This window comes from Balaenoptera musculus, chromosome 15 (genome assembly GCF_009873245.2).
Source record: "Balaenoptera musculus isolate JJ_BM4_2016_0621 chromosome 15, mBalMus1.pri.v3, whole genome shotgun sequence".
Taxonomy (NCBI): domain Eukaryota; kingdom Metazoa; phylum Chordata; class Mammalia; order Artiodactyla; family Balaenopteridae; genus Balaenoptera; species Balaenoptera musculus.
Genome location: NC_045799.1, coordinates 60,827,467 through 60,840,891, shown reverse-complemented (window position 1 = coordinate 60,840,891; position 13,425 = coordinate 60,827,467).

Below are 13,425 nucleotides of genomic sequence, written 5' to 3'. Positions count from 1 at the left end.
GAGTATCCTAGGTTTTTCCCTTTCAGCACTTTTAATATATCATGCCACTGCCTTCTTGCTTGCAAATTTTCTGCAGAAAAGTCTGCTGATAGCTGGTTCCCTTGTATATGACTCTTTGTTTTTCTCTTGCTGCCTTTAGAATTCTCTCTTTATGTTTAAAGTTTGCCATTTTAATTATGAGATGTCTTGGTGTGAGTCTCTTTGGGTTCATCTTGTTTGGACTCTCTCTGATTCCTATACCTGGATATCTGTTTCCTTCTTCAGGCTTGGAAAGTTTTCAGCCATAATTTCATCAAATACATTTTTGTCCCCCTTCTCTATTTCTTCTTCTGGGACCTCTATAACGTGACCTAGGGGACTCAGAAGAGGATGGGAATATCACAAGCTTGGAGGTCCTCCCTGGGGAGTGAGTGGTTCAAACTGCATATTGGGCACAGGTCCCAAACTTATCGCTTCTCTTCCCTCCCTATGTGACTCTGTGTGGATCTTTCTTTACAGCCTTGGTTGTAGAAGAGTCTTTCTGACAGTCTCATTTGTTTTCGGTGAGAATTGCTCTACATGTAGATGTATTTTTGATGTGTTCGTGGGGGGCGTTGAGATCAGTGTCCTCCTACTCTGCCATCTTGATCTCTTCTCCTCCCTGGTACAAATTTGTATTTTCCTGCAGAATAGGAGAGATACCTCTCTGAAGTACTAAAGTTTTGAGAAAGTTCATGAAACAAATGATTAAATTTTCTCAAGTCTCTTTTTTTGCTGGTAAAGAAATATGGCTATGTGACTAATACATTCAAGAGTACAGAGTAAAAGAAAGTGGGAATTAAGCTACATTTTATTATTTGGTGATTATAAACTCTTGGGAGCTGGAATATCACTGTAGGGTTAGACAAGAAAATGATGCTTGATTATGATATTTCCAGGCTCGTAGTGTTAGTACCATAATTTTAAAAACTCAAGTTTGGAGCTGTGATGCTTTCCATTTTCACAATTTCTTCTGCTTTTGTAAATTCTAAGAATTCAGAGATCCTCTGTACCTGTGCCATTGTCAAGTACTGAAATGGTTGTCTCAAAATCTGTTTCATTGTACTGATAGCTATAGAGTTGTCTATAGTTTAGACATTTCCTTGCAGCCAAAAGATCACACGGTGGTATAATCAGAGAGGCATGTAAGCTAATTATCTATGGTTGAATTTTGATTCAGCTTCCGCTTTTCTAATAAGAGATTTCACACTTAGATTTTGAGCCATTATGGGGGTGGAACTTTCTCTTGTATGTATATGAATGTGTGTGCATACATGGGAATGTTAAAGATGTGATATGTGGAAAGCTGTCCAGGGAAAATAAATGGTGTGAAGGTCTCTGTCCAAATGCTGAAATTTTTGAAAGCTTTTCCAACCAGCGGGTGGATTCTGGGCTGGAAGTCAAAAAGTCTGGGTTGCATTCTGCTTCTGCCCATTGCCCGTTCTGTGTCCTTGGGAGAATTTCCCCTCTCTGGGCCTTGGTTTTCTCATCTGTAAAATGAGCACTTTAGATGGAACAGAGCTTTTGCCATTGTGTTTCCTAGTCCTTCTCTCCATCTAGTCTTTCCTTCTCCTCTGACCTCCAGCCCCTCATTTAGGCCAAGTCGACATATTCAACTCCTTCTCTTTCACCTCTTCTATCTCGATCCGTTATCTCCCACTGACTTTCATTGGCAACAGCCCTATTATGGGATAATTTTCCGAAAAAGATAAAATCATGATTTCCATAGTGATACAAAATAAACACACTAGGTTGAATAGTGTCCCCCCATTCACATCTGTGAAGGCAACCTTATTTGGGGATAAGGTCTTTGCAGATGTGATCAAATTAAGATGATGTCATACTGAATTAGGGTAGGTCCTAAATCCCTATAAGAGGGAAATTTCGAGACAGACTCACAGGGAGAATGCTGTGTGTAGACAGAGACAGAGAAGTAGAATGATATCTACAAACCAAGGATTGCCAGAAACTGCAAGAAGCTAAGGAGAAGCAAGGAAGGATCTTTTCCTGGAGCTTTCAGAGGGAGCATGGCCCTGCAGATGCCTTGCTGTCAGATTTCCATCCTCCAGAACCGTGAGAGAATAAATTTCTGTTGTCTTAAGCCACTCAGTTTGTGGTAATTTGTTGTGGCAGCCTTAGCAAACTGAAACACACGTTAAAGATTTTATTTAACTCAGTTAGATGAGGAAAACAGGCAGCAAACAGTTCAAAGCACAAATTATGGGGAAGTAAAGGAAAGTTAAAATGTATTTGCAAATGGATACAAAATTGGCTTTTTCATGGGGATGAAGGAGTGGGGAGTTGGAGTAGGAGTCTCTCTACTGCACATAATTTATTTGCATGTCTATAGCAGAATTATTTTTATGGCTATCAGTTATCTACAGCTTACAAAGTCGGAAGGGAGTGTCTGTAGAATTAGACAACTTGGAAGGTGCACTCTTGACAGTGCATAGTTGTCCGTTGAAATACACATGTTCCCTTCTTTACTTTCTTGTTCACTCAGGCTTAGAGTTCAGGGTCACTTTTTATTTTCCATCTCTTCCATGCTTCTTGAAACCCTCCTCTTGCTTGTTTTCCCTCTTTTGCCTCCACCTAGTTTAGTTGCTTCTTCCTGGATCATCCCTGGTTTCCCTGATCCCAGCCTTCACTTGGAGACCTAAAACGGGCCCTAGATCCCTGTGATGTTGGGGATTAAGGCAGTGCAGTGGGTCGAACAGCATCTCCTCAGAATTCATGTCTACCTGGAACCTTAGATTGTGACTTTATTTGGAAATAGGGCATTTAAAGGATGCAATTGGTTAAGGATCTTGAGATGAAGTCATCCTATATTTAAGGTAAGCCTAAATCTAATGACTTGTATCCTTATAAGAAGAGGAGAGGACACAGAAAGACACACAGACACACAGGGAGAAAGGCCATGTGAGACGGAGGCAAAGATTATAGTCATGCTACCACAAACCAAGGAAGGCCAGGAGCCACCAGAAGGTAGAAGAAATAAAGAAGGACTCTCGCCTAGAGCCTCCAGAGAGAGCATGGCCCTGCCAGTGCCTTAATTTTGGCTCAGTGAAATTGATTTTAGACTTCTAGCCTCTAGAACTGTGAGGCAATAAATTTCTGGTTTTTTTCAGCCACTGAGTTTGAGGTAATTTATTACAGCTGGCCTTGGAAACTATGACAGGGGGAGAGGGCAGTGGGAAATAATTTAACAGACTTTTGCTGAGGACCTACTATATGGTTTCCAGCCTTGTGGCAGGAATTGGGGATTTTGAAACTGCTGACCAGGAGCTCTGGTCACCTTTGATGACACATGGTAGTGACCGCACGATATGGGCTGGTTTTCCTCTTTCTCCTTCTCCTCCTCCTCTTCCTTCTCCTTCTACTTTTTCTTTTTCTCCTCCTCCTCCTCCTCTTCTTCCTCCTCCTCCTCCTCCTTATCCTTCTTCTTCTTTTTACCTCCAAATGGATCTTCCTTTTCAATACATCATCTGGATTGTGTCACTGTATTGGGTCCCTCTCGTGGACCACCGCAAACCCTGTCAGCCCAACCTCTTACTACAAATGCTGCTGTAGCAATCAGATGAGAGCAGATTTCAACAATTTTTAACTGGTCAGTCCCCACCTGGATCTGCAGGGCATATCTCTGGCTTCTCTGACGCCATGGTGGCCTGTAGGAACTGATTGGCGTTCAGTTGGGACGCAGGAGTTGTGTGTGTGTGTGTGTGTGTGTGTGTGTGTGTGTGTGTGTATGTTTAAGGGACCACCTTGAACAATGGGGCTGAGCAGATGAGCGCCCCCAGGCAGAGAGGTCCAGATGCATTTGATCCGCATCCACAGACTGAGCACCCTCAGCAGGGGCCACCCCATCGCGCATCTTCACATTCTTTTCCCTTTCCCATTGTTCCTCTTCCCTGGTCTAACTCCAGCTCCCTATAATCACTTCCCAAAGAAATGACCTGCAGGGAGGCCCTTGTCATGTTTAGTGCTCTCAGGAGACCCTGATGCAGGCAGCATTCCTCTCTCCCTGCGGTGCCTTCCTCTGTCAGATCTGCTTTCCATACAACCTCAGGCTTGACTCATCTTGTGCAAATCATTCCCCTCTCTGCTTTGGGACCACTTACCCTCTGGCCCAGGCCATGTTTTCATTCTTCTGATCATAATGGAATAAAATATGAAATATGAGGAGACTGAAGCTGGATGAAGGATTCCATAAGACATTGATGCTACAGTTGTTAAATTCCAGGGGTCGCTCTGGACAGCAGAATTAGGTCTTCACTGTCTGCAGCCCAGATCCTTCAGATGTGTCTGGGAGCCTGCAGCAGAAAAGTGGGGGACCATTTCCAACTCTTTACTGTTTCCTTTGGGCAGAAATTGAGAGTCCTTAGGGACTCCAGTTATCATGTTGTGTTAGTTTCCTATTAGTGCTGTAACAAATTATCACAAACTATTGGCTCAAAACAACATAAATTTATCATCTTATAGTTCTGGAGGTCAGAAGTCCTACAACCAGGGTGTTGGCAGGGCTACATTCCTTTTGGAGGTTTTAGAGGACAACCCATTTTCTTGCCTTTTCCAGCTTCAAGAGTTCCCCTGCATTCCTTGGCTCATGGCCCCTTCCTCTGACCCCAAAGCACATTGCTCCTACCTCTGCTTCTGTCATCACATCTCCTCCTCTGACTCTGACCTCCTGCCTCCCTCTTGTAAGACCCAGTGTAGTTACATTGGGCTTAGCCAGGTAATCCAGGATAATCTCCCCATCTCAGTGTCCTTAATTTAATCATATCTGCAAAGTCCCTCTTGCCATGTGTTAGCTTTAACATATTCACAGGTTCTGGGGATTAGGGCATGGAAATCTTTGGAGGGGGTCATTATTTAGCTGAACGCAAGCTTTCTTTTATCTTATTTATGACATTGATGAAAAGCTCTTTGTCTATCTACCTATCTATCTGTCATCTTTTAATCATATATAATTTATCTGTCTACTTACCTTCATCTTTATGAATCTCATGGACCATGATTCTTAAATAATGAGGGACTCTCCTACCTGGCATAATTATCAAACAAAATGAAATTTAAGCAAAGAACCTTCAGACAATGAAAAATGTTTCCTCACTACATAGGAACAAATTAATTTTAGAGATGACACTTGGACTCTGGAACACCTTGTTCAAAAGTAATATTCTTTCCAGGAGGAAATATTATGTGGAAGTCTCAGGTTGTAACAGGATTTCACAAAATCATTGCCTACCACACTGGGTCCAAAATGAGATTTCTGCTCAAAGATTAGGTAACGCCTGCTTAGCTGTTAATTGATACAATTAGGATGAGATCTTAATGTTTGGCCCATTTCTTCTCTTCTAGTCCTTGTGGGTTGGCATTTTTCTCTCTTGGGTTTGCCCAAAGCAAAAAGTCAGAATTCCAACCACCATGAAAGGAGAGTGATTATTTTCTACCAAAGAACAGTTGGAGGACCATGCATGTCCACTGCAGTTTGTGTAAATCTCTGTACACTATCAGATTCCCATCTTGTGGTTCCTTTTTTCCCTGTTGAAGTTGTTACAACAATTATATGCAAGATAATGATCTCAGAAGCCTGTGTTCTGTTGATTGTATCATGGAGAGACCTGAGCTTCTTCCAATGCTTCAGTGTTGTGGTTTCTAGAGAAAATAAAGTTTTCTAGTCAAAATGGCCTCTGGTCCTCAGGCCGTGTATTCATTAATCAGCCTGAGTGGGTGATGTAATTAATCCTTCAATTGATAGCCAGAAGGGAGTGGGTGGGAAAGTCAGACAGGGCTGGTGGTGTTGATACCGCCCATGGCAACATTCGTTGGTGTCCCATGTTGATGTGGGAGCCAGGGAGTTAAGATTACAACCAAGGACCAGAGAGTTCAGGAGGGAATTCTTTCCTGCCCCCTAGTATTTGCTGAGATAGTATCTTTATGGACTGAGATTGTTTTCCTCCTTCAGAAGCCAATTTATTAGGGAAAGGATTATTTCAGACACATCATCCTAGGACTTAGTATAGCAGGTGCTAAGGGTTTGTGTCTTTGTATGTACATGCCAACTAAGCATTTGAAAAAAGTAATCATTTTGGACAGAAATTTTGACCTCAGAGTAGTTGCTGTTGGCAGTTATAAGCTACTTTATGACCCTAGGTGGTTGTTCATTTGTTCCAGCTGACCTTTGTGGCTAATGCTCTCCATCTTGACTATCTATGGATAATGGCCCTCCTCCCTCCATCCTTCTTCTACCTTCACTCTAGATAGATCTGCTTTTCATATTATACCATTGATCAGAAGCATCAAATAGCTCTCATTTTGTATGTTTCCTGTGAATATAGTCCAGCCTTCTTGGTCAGGCCCAAGGCTACATTTCTTGTCTTATCTCCTACTTTTTCCCTGAAAGTTTCAGCTACTGAAGACATCTTGTTTTCCTATATCCATGACTTTGGTCAACACTTATTTTAAGTTAGAACTTGCTCTCCCATCCTTTTCCTACAAATTCCTATCTCTTCTATAATGGACAGTTCAAGTGCTTTCTGCTTCCAAAAACATCCCAGCATTTTCTCAACCAGATGAAACCTTTTTCTCCTTGAAACTTTTCTTCTTAGAGTTTCTGTAAACTTTCCTTCTTAGATATTTTTTCTGAGAAATGATGGGCTCATTACTGACTATGTCTTTTTTAAAGTTATTAGTTCACGTGATAATTCCCTTAAAGGATTGACTTACTACGAAGAACTTCAATTTAATATTGTCCAAATAAGCAATCTCCTGACCACTTTGAATGATTCAATTAGCTAGGATGACATATAAAGGAACATACTGTTCCTTTATATAAGGAAACATATAAGGAACATATAAGGAAATACTGTTCCTTAACATTTTTTTTTAGAACCAATTTAAACCATGGACTCTTGTTCCCCAACAGGTTAACAAGGCAAAATTCCAGAGAATTTTTCGTAACATTTCAGAACGTCCTCAGAGTGCTGGAAGTTGATCCATGGAACACCATACCCTCATTTGCCCAAGGTTAAGAACTTCAATAGGTTAATTCTCTTGCATCGTGTATTAGCTGAAGTAGGGGGGAACAACTATAATTGGTATTGCCAATAGACAACTTCCAACCAGATTAATATTAACTTGATTCAATAACTGTATTTTTAAGGTCAACTGTCAGAAGGAAAAGAAAAGGGACTATATGTAGGCCTTGATAAGGTCAGGACATTATAAGTGCTATTTGCTTGGATGTAAGTGAAATACACATTTTGGCTCTGTACTGATCAGAAATGCTTAAATCCAAGTTGCCAAGGGCTCTGAACTACCCTCTTTGTGGCATAAAAATAACTTTCCCAGATCAGTAGCGACCATTTAGTGCACCAGATTCCATCCTCTGATAAAATAATAATACCCTCTGCTCTCAATGGGGCCATTTCTTATTAAGCAAGACTGAAGCTCTAGCTACTTTATATCAAATAAACTGTTTGGGGGCGTTTTCTGTGGTTGTTCTACAAAGCTGTTAAAACAGCTGTGGGCCAAGTAATTAATTAATGGGTCAAATTAATTGATTTAATTTGGTCATTATTATGCTAGACAAAGCAATCCACACGAAAGCAATAGAGTTTTGGATGATAGCTGTTCTTAAGAGCTTCATTGTCACTATGTGTGAATGTAAAACTGAACTAACTCTCTTGCTCTCTTTCTGCTCCAAGTCTGTGGCTTCTCTCTCGGAGAGCTCCTTCACCCTTTCTCTGGCTCTCCACTAATTTCTGTTGATTAATTTCCCTTGTCATTCCTTTCACTGACATCGCTACCAATCCCTCAAACCCAGACCACTGCAATGCCCTCCAATCATGCTTCCAGCTTCTGTTCTCTCCTCCATGCCAACAAGTTTCTTTAAAAAAATTATTACTTTTTTTTTAATGAATATTTATTTATTATTTTTTTGGCTGCATTGGGTCTTTGTTGCTGCACGTGGGCTTTCTCTAGTTGGAGAGCCGGGGCTACTTTTCGTTGCAGTGTGCGGGCTTCTCATTGCGGTGGCTTCTCTTGTTGCGGAGCAGGGGCTCTAGGCACGCGGGCTTCAGTAGTTGTGGCACGCGGGCTCAGTAGTTGTGGCTCATGGGCTCTAGAGCGCAGGCTCAGTAGTTGTGGTGCACGGGCTTAGTTGCTCCACAGCATGTGGGATCTTCCCAGACCAGGGCTCGAACCCGTGTCGCCTGCATTGGCAGGCAGATTCCCAACGACTGCGCCATCAGGGAAGTCCCTATTACTTTTTATTGACATAAATAATACATGAATACATTTCCCTCATCAGAAGACTGAAGGATGTATGTGAAATCCCTTTGACAACCTTATCCCCCAAATTGTGTTCCTCTCTCCAGACTCCTCATATGCATACAGTTTGGTACGTGAACTTCCAGACATCATTCTGTGTATTTGCCGACTTATGTGCCGATAGAATGTATGTCAAAATATGTGTGTGTATTAGAAGTATCTCAATTTATTATTATTTGGCAACATGCTTTTTTGCACTCAACAATATGACTTGGAGATTTTTCCAAATTCTTATATAGAAATTGACTTCATTCTTTTTAACTACTGCATAGGATTCCATGGTATAAATATACCAAAGCTTATTCAGCCATTTCCTGTTGATATTTTCATGTTTTCATTATCAAAAGCAATGCAGTTTATTTCTGCATCTTCTATCAATAAAACACCCCTCAATGAGCACTCCCGCAGAACACTTTCAGGTGCCTGTACCATAAAGGCTTTTGCGGAGGTCCCTACGCTGATCTTCATCTTCTCTTTATATTTTACTTCTCGCTGCTCCCTTACCACATGCCTATCACCAAGCTGGTGTTTACATTCCTTAAACACTCTTGTGCTGTGGCTCATTCAGCATGAGCCTTGATTGTTTTTTTTAAATCATGTTCATGATCTTTGCCGCCATCCCCATCCTCCTCCTCCTCCTCCTCCTCCTCATCATCATCATCATCATTATCATCATCACATCACCCCTTACCCATGTATAGTACTTACTATATTCTAGTCGTTTTCTAAGTACTTTACACTTATCTCATCTTTTCTCATTTTCTAAGTACTTTACATGGATCTGATCTTTCCCACCACCCTATGACATAGGTACCATAATTTTCCTCATTTTACAGATACAGAAACTGAGACACCATGAGGCCAAATAATTTGCCCAGAGCCACCTGGTATGTACATGGTGTGGCCAGGATTCAAGTTCAGGCAGCGCAGCTCCAGAGGCAATGCTCCTAATCCCTCATCTGTACATTCTGTCTTTTACAAATCATACACCACTGCCTCCTTTAAGTCTTCCTTGACCATCACTCTAGACCTTTACTTTTATTCTCCTGTTCAACAAACATGTTTGAGCCCCCTACTATGTGCATGTTCTGTGATAGTTTCCGGGGAGATACTGGTGAACAAAACGATGCGGTGCATATCCTGAACACGTCAAAGCTAATAAACTCGACCTTCAGACGCACTGTTATCCACACCACTCCATGGTACGTGGTGCATGCTACTATTTATCTTTTTATATATGTGTTTTGCATCCTACATCTCCTTTAGGGAATTGGTTGTGTTTTTGCTGTTGGGCATCTCTCTTAACACTTAGCTAATAATCATGGTTGCTTAATTAACATTTAAAGATGATGATGCTATAGTAGACAGTGTTCCATATAGATTGTTTAAGTCTTACCTACAAAAGCATTTGTGATATGGTGCCCGGTAAATCATAAGATTTGCTAATAAGTCTAACTCCCACCTCAGTGTCCAGAGAACCACTTGACATACTGCTGAAACCCACTTGTTGAGGACTCTGATGTTCCCACTGAGGAAGTAGGACTTCAGGGGATTCCCTGGCGGTCCAGTGGTTAGGACTCGGTGCTTTCACTGCCGGGGCCGGGTTTAATGCCTGCTTAGGGAACTAAGATCCTGCAAGATGTGGGGTGTGGCCAAAAAAAAAAAGAAAGAAGTGGGACTTCAGTATCGAAAGATCATCTGCATCTGAAGGACCTCATCTGAGGCCTCGGGTTCTTTCAAAGCAGATGAATGAATCCTGGGGGCTGAACCGATATGGCTTCAGGGAGCATGTGGGCTTAGAGAAGTGTGTGGGGGCCAATCCTGGCTCTTGGGCCCTGAGCATCACACAATAAGGGAGACAAAGGGTAAAAGAGTGCCTGTTCACCGTAGTGGCCTCATGTCTGTCCATTTTACCTTCTGTAAGACTGTTTCTGTTAAACTCATGCCTCTGGTGCCCACACTTAATGTTTTACCCCCTCACCTGACCTAGTGGAAGTAAAAACATTTGGAAGCATCTTTAGGTTGCATGGCTTAGAAGGGGATTATCCTACTGTGTAACATACCAGGTGAAAAATACCAGGTGTTGTGCTTTTTCTCCTATAATGATAACAGAAATTGAGAAGAGGATCAGAGAGAAGCAGGTAGAAACAACAGCAATTAAGAAGTGGAAACAATAGAGCTAGTGGTTCAGAGGTGTATGTTCCACATCATTATGCCAGCAAAGGGTAGGAAAAAAACTCACTGGACCAAATTTGTTAAAATTAGTCCTTGCTTGTTTATATACCAGTATTGTTTAGACAATACCTTTGGAGCTTTTTTAGAATGCATTTTTTTGTTGTTCATTTTGCCTTGATTCAGTTCCAACACTGGGAATTAAACTCAGTCCTTTACCTGTTCTGAGCATTTTTGGCAAAATACTCTTCCATTCATAGGCTTGTCCTACATCCTTGCTCAGAGGAGGAGGAAGTCGTCCCTGATCCCAATACTTTGTATTCATACAGTGTTTTGAGGGGATAAACATAGCCTTGCAGGTTTCACTGTCTCTATTTCACAGACGAAGGAAAGCTGATTGCTGAAGTTAGTGGTAGAGTGAGTATTAGAATACGGACTTCAAATCCTTATCCAACCACCAGTTTTCCACCACAGTGCTTTTCTTTTCTGTACTGGGGATATCTTTTTAAGGTGAACATCAACATTAGCCTGAGAGGTCGGGTACTATTCAAAATCATATCCCGCCAGTTCTACATAGGCTGAGCGCTAATAATACCAACCAACTCCCTAGTTCCCCCAAACATCCCTTGGCCTTTTATGCCTCTCTGCTTTTGCATACCTGATTCTCTTCCCCCTTCCCCTTTTGTGTCGTGAGAGCCTCCACTTCCTTCCAGACTCAGTTCAAATGTCACTTCCTCTGGGAAGCCCTCCATGGTCTCATTTTTGCTCCATCTTTTTGAGATGACCCTTTCTTTCTTTTTTTTTTTTTACATTTTTATTGGAGTATAATTGCTTTACAATGTTGTGTTAGTTTCTGCTGTATAACAAAGTGAATCAGCTATAGTAATACATACATCCCCATATCCCCTGCCTCTTGCGCCTCCCTCCCACCCTCCCTATCCCACCCCCCTAGGTGGTCACAAAGCACGGAGTTGATCTCCCTGTGCTATGCGGCTGCTTCCCACTATCTATCTATTTTACATTTGGTAGTGTATATATGTCAATGTTACTCTCTTACTTCATCCCAGCTTCCCCTCCCCACCTCCCCCATGTCCTCAAGTCTTCTCTACGTCTGTTTCTTTATTCCTGTCCTGCCCCTAGGTTCATGAGAACCATTTTTTTTTTTTTTAGATTCCATATATATGTGTTAGCATAAGGTATTTGTTTTTCTTTTTCTGACTTACTTCATTCTGTATGACAGACTCTAGGTCCATCCACCTCACTACAAATAACTCAATTTCGTTTCTTTTTATGGCTGAGTAATAGTCCATTGTATATATGTGCCACATTGACACTTTCTTTTGATATTCATCTCAAATGTCTAGAGCTCCAATCTAAGAGAAGGCAGGAAATCTGCTATCTGTGCCCCGTATCTCCAAGGATTCCTGGCAGGACCCGGAGTGAGGGGACTTACCCTCTCCTGGTTGTCTCTTGCCCTGAGGTTCTGTTTCTATTGAATTTCTGACCTTCTGCTTCTTACCACCTCCTGCAACTTTTCTCTTCTCTCCATCCCCTCTGACCCATACTGGTCTTCAAAGTACTGCTGACACAGGCTGTACTGTCTAGCAGATATTTATTTAACAGAAGATTTTTTGCTCACAGCAGGAGATTACATCACGGAACAGAAGAGACAATAACTTGAGATGAAATATTAGATGTCACGAACCCAAGAACTCATTAAACGTTTCCTGGCACTGGGAATTTCTCACTGGCTGGGTCGTAGCTGAGGATTTCATTTTCTATACCTTTCTTGCCCTGCTTCCCCAGATGTCCCCTCCCCTCTACTTTTGCCAGCCTTGAACCCTGAACATTCTTGTGACTTAAATGCAGAACATTCTAGTGCTCTTCTGTCCCTTATTCTAAACTAATCTCTGGCCTACTTTACATATCCAAAAATTTCATTAAGGTGGCCCCACTGAATAAGGGACTTTTAATCCTGGTCTCTCCCTTTAGAGCACAATGCATCTGATTTGTGAACATTATTGATTTTATTAGTAGCATTTCCAATGGGTGAGAAAATGGAATTGGTAGAAGGGAGACAGTCAAGGACTCTTTTCTTTTTTTTAATATGTATTTCTTTATGGTTTGCACTTTATTTTTACAATTAGTTTATTGGTGTATTTCTAATGAATTCGTTAATGCAAAAAAGTTTAAAATGCACTTCGAAAACAAATTGTAACCTTTTTCTAATTCTTGGGATAGTATTCAATTCTTGTACAGGTGTTTCTTTCACAGGGGCCTTGTAAACAGAACAGGAGCAACAGAAAGATTTATTCTCCTCCTGTTCAGAGAAAAGCAAGTCCTTTGTTTATGTCAGTTTTCCCAGATACCACGTGAGAAGTCAGAGGCTGCATCTTAATCATCTTTGTAGTGTAAGGAAAAGTGGTGCTTCAGTGGGAAATTACCCACTGCCTAGAGCGTATTCTTCCTGGTTATTGGGTGCTAGGCTTTCACTGTCGTTGAGTTCTTTGATGGCTCTGTAAGCTGTGGATAACCAACAGCAATGCAAAATCATCCCTGCCAGTAGACATCCAAAAATTCTGTATAACGAAGGTTCAAATCTGGACAGTGGAGGTTCCCAAACTGTGGAAGAAGCCAGTTTTGCCCCTATTTGCATATTCAGTTTAATATTTCTGACCTATGCATATGTGTAATCTTTGCATTCTCCTTTGACCTGATCATAACCTACTGCTGTTTCCCTCGTTAATGACTTAATTAAATTCTCTAACACGTTTTCACTTTACTTCTGTATGAGGGTCATGATTTTCCCTTTACTGAAATTTTGAAAATAATCCGATAACAATTTGTTTATTGCCTCAGTCAAGGACTGATGTATGGTCCCCACAATAAATGTTTGTTGAATGA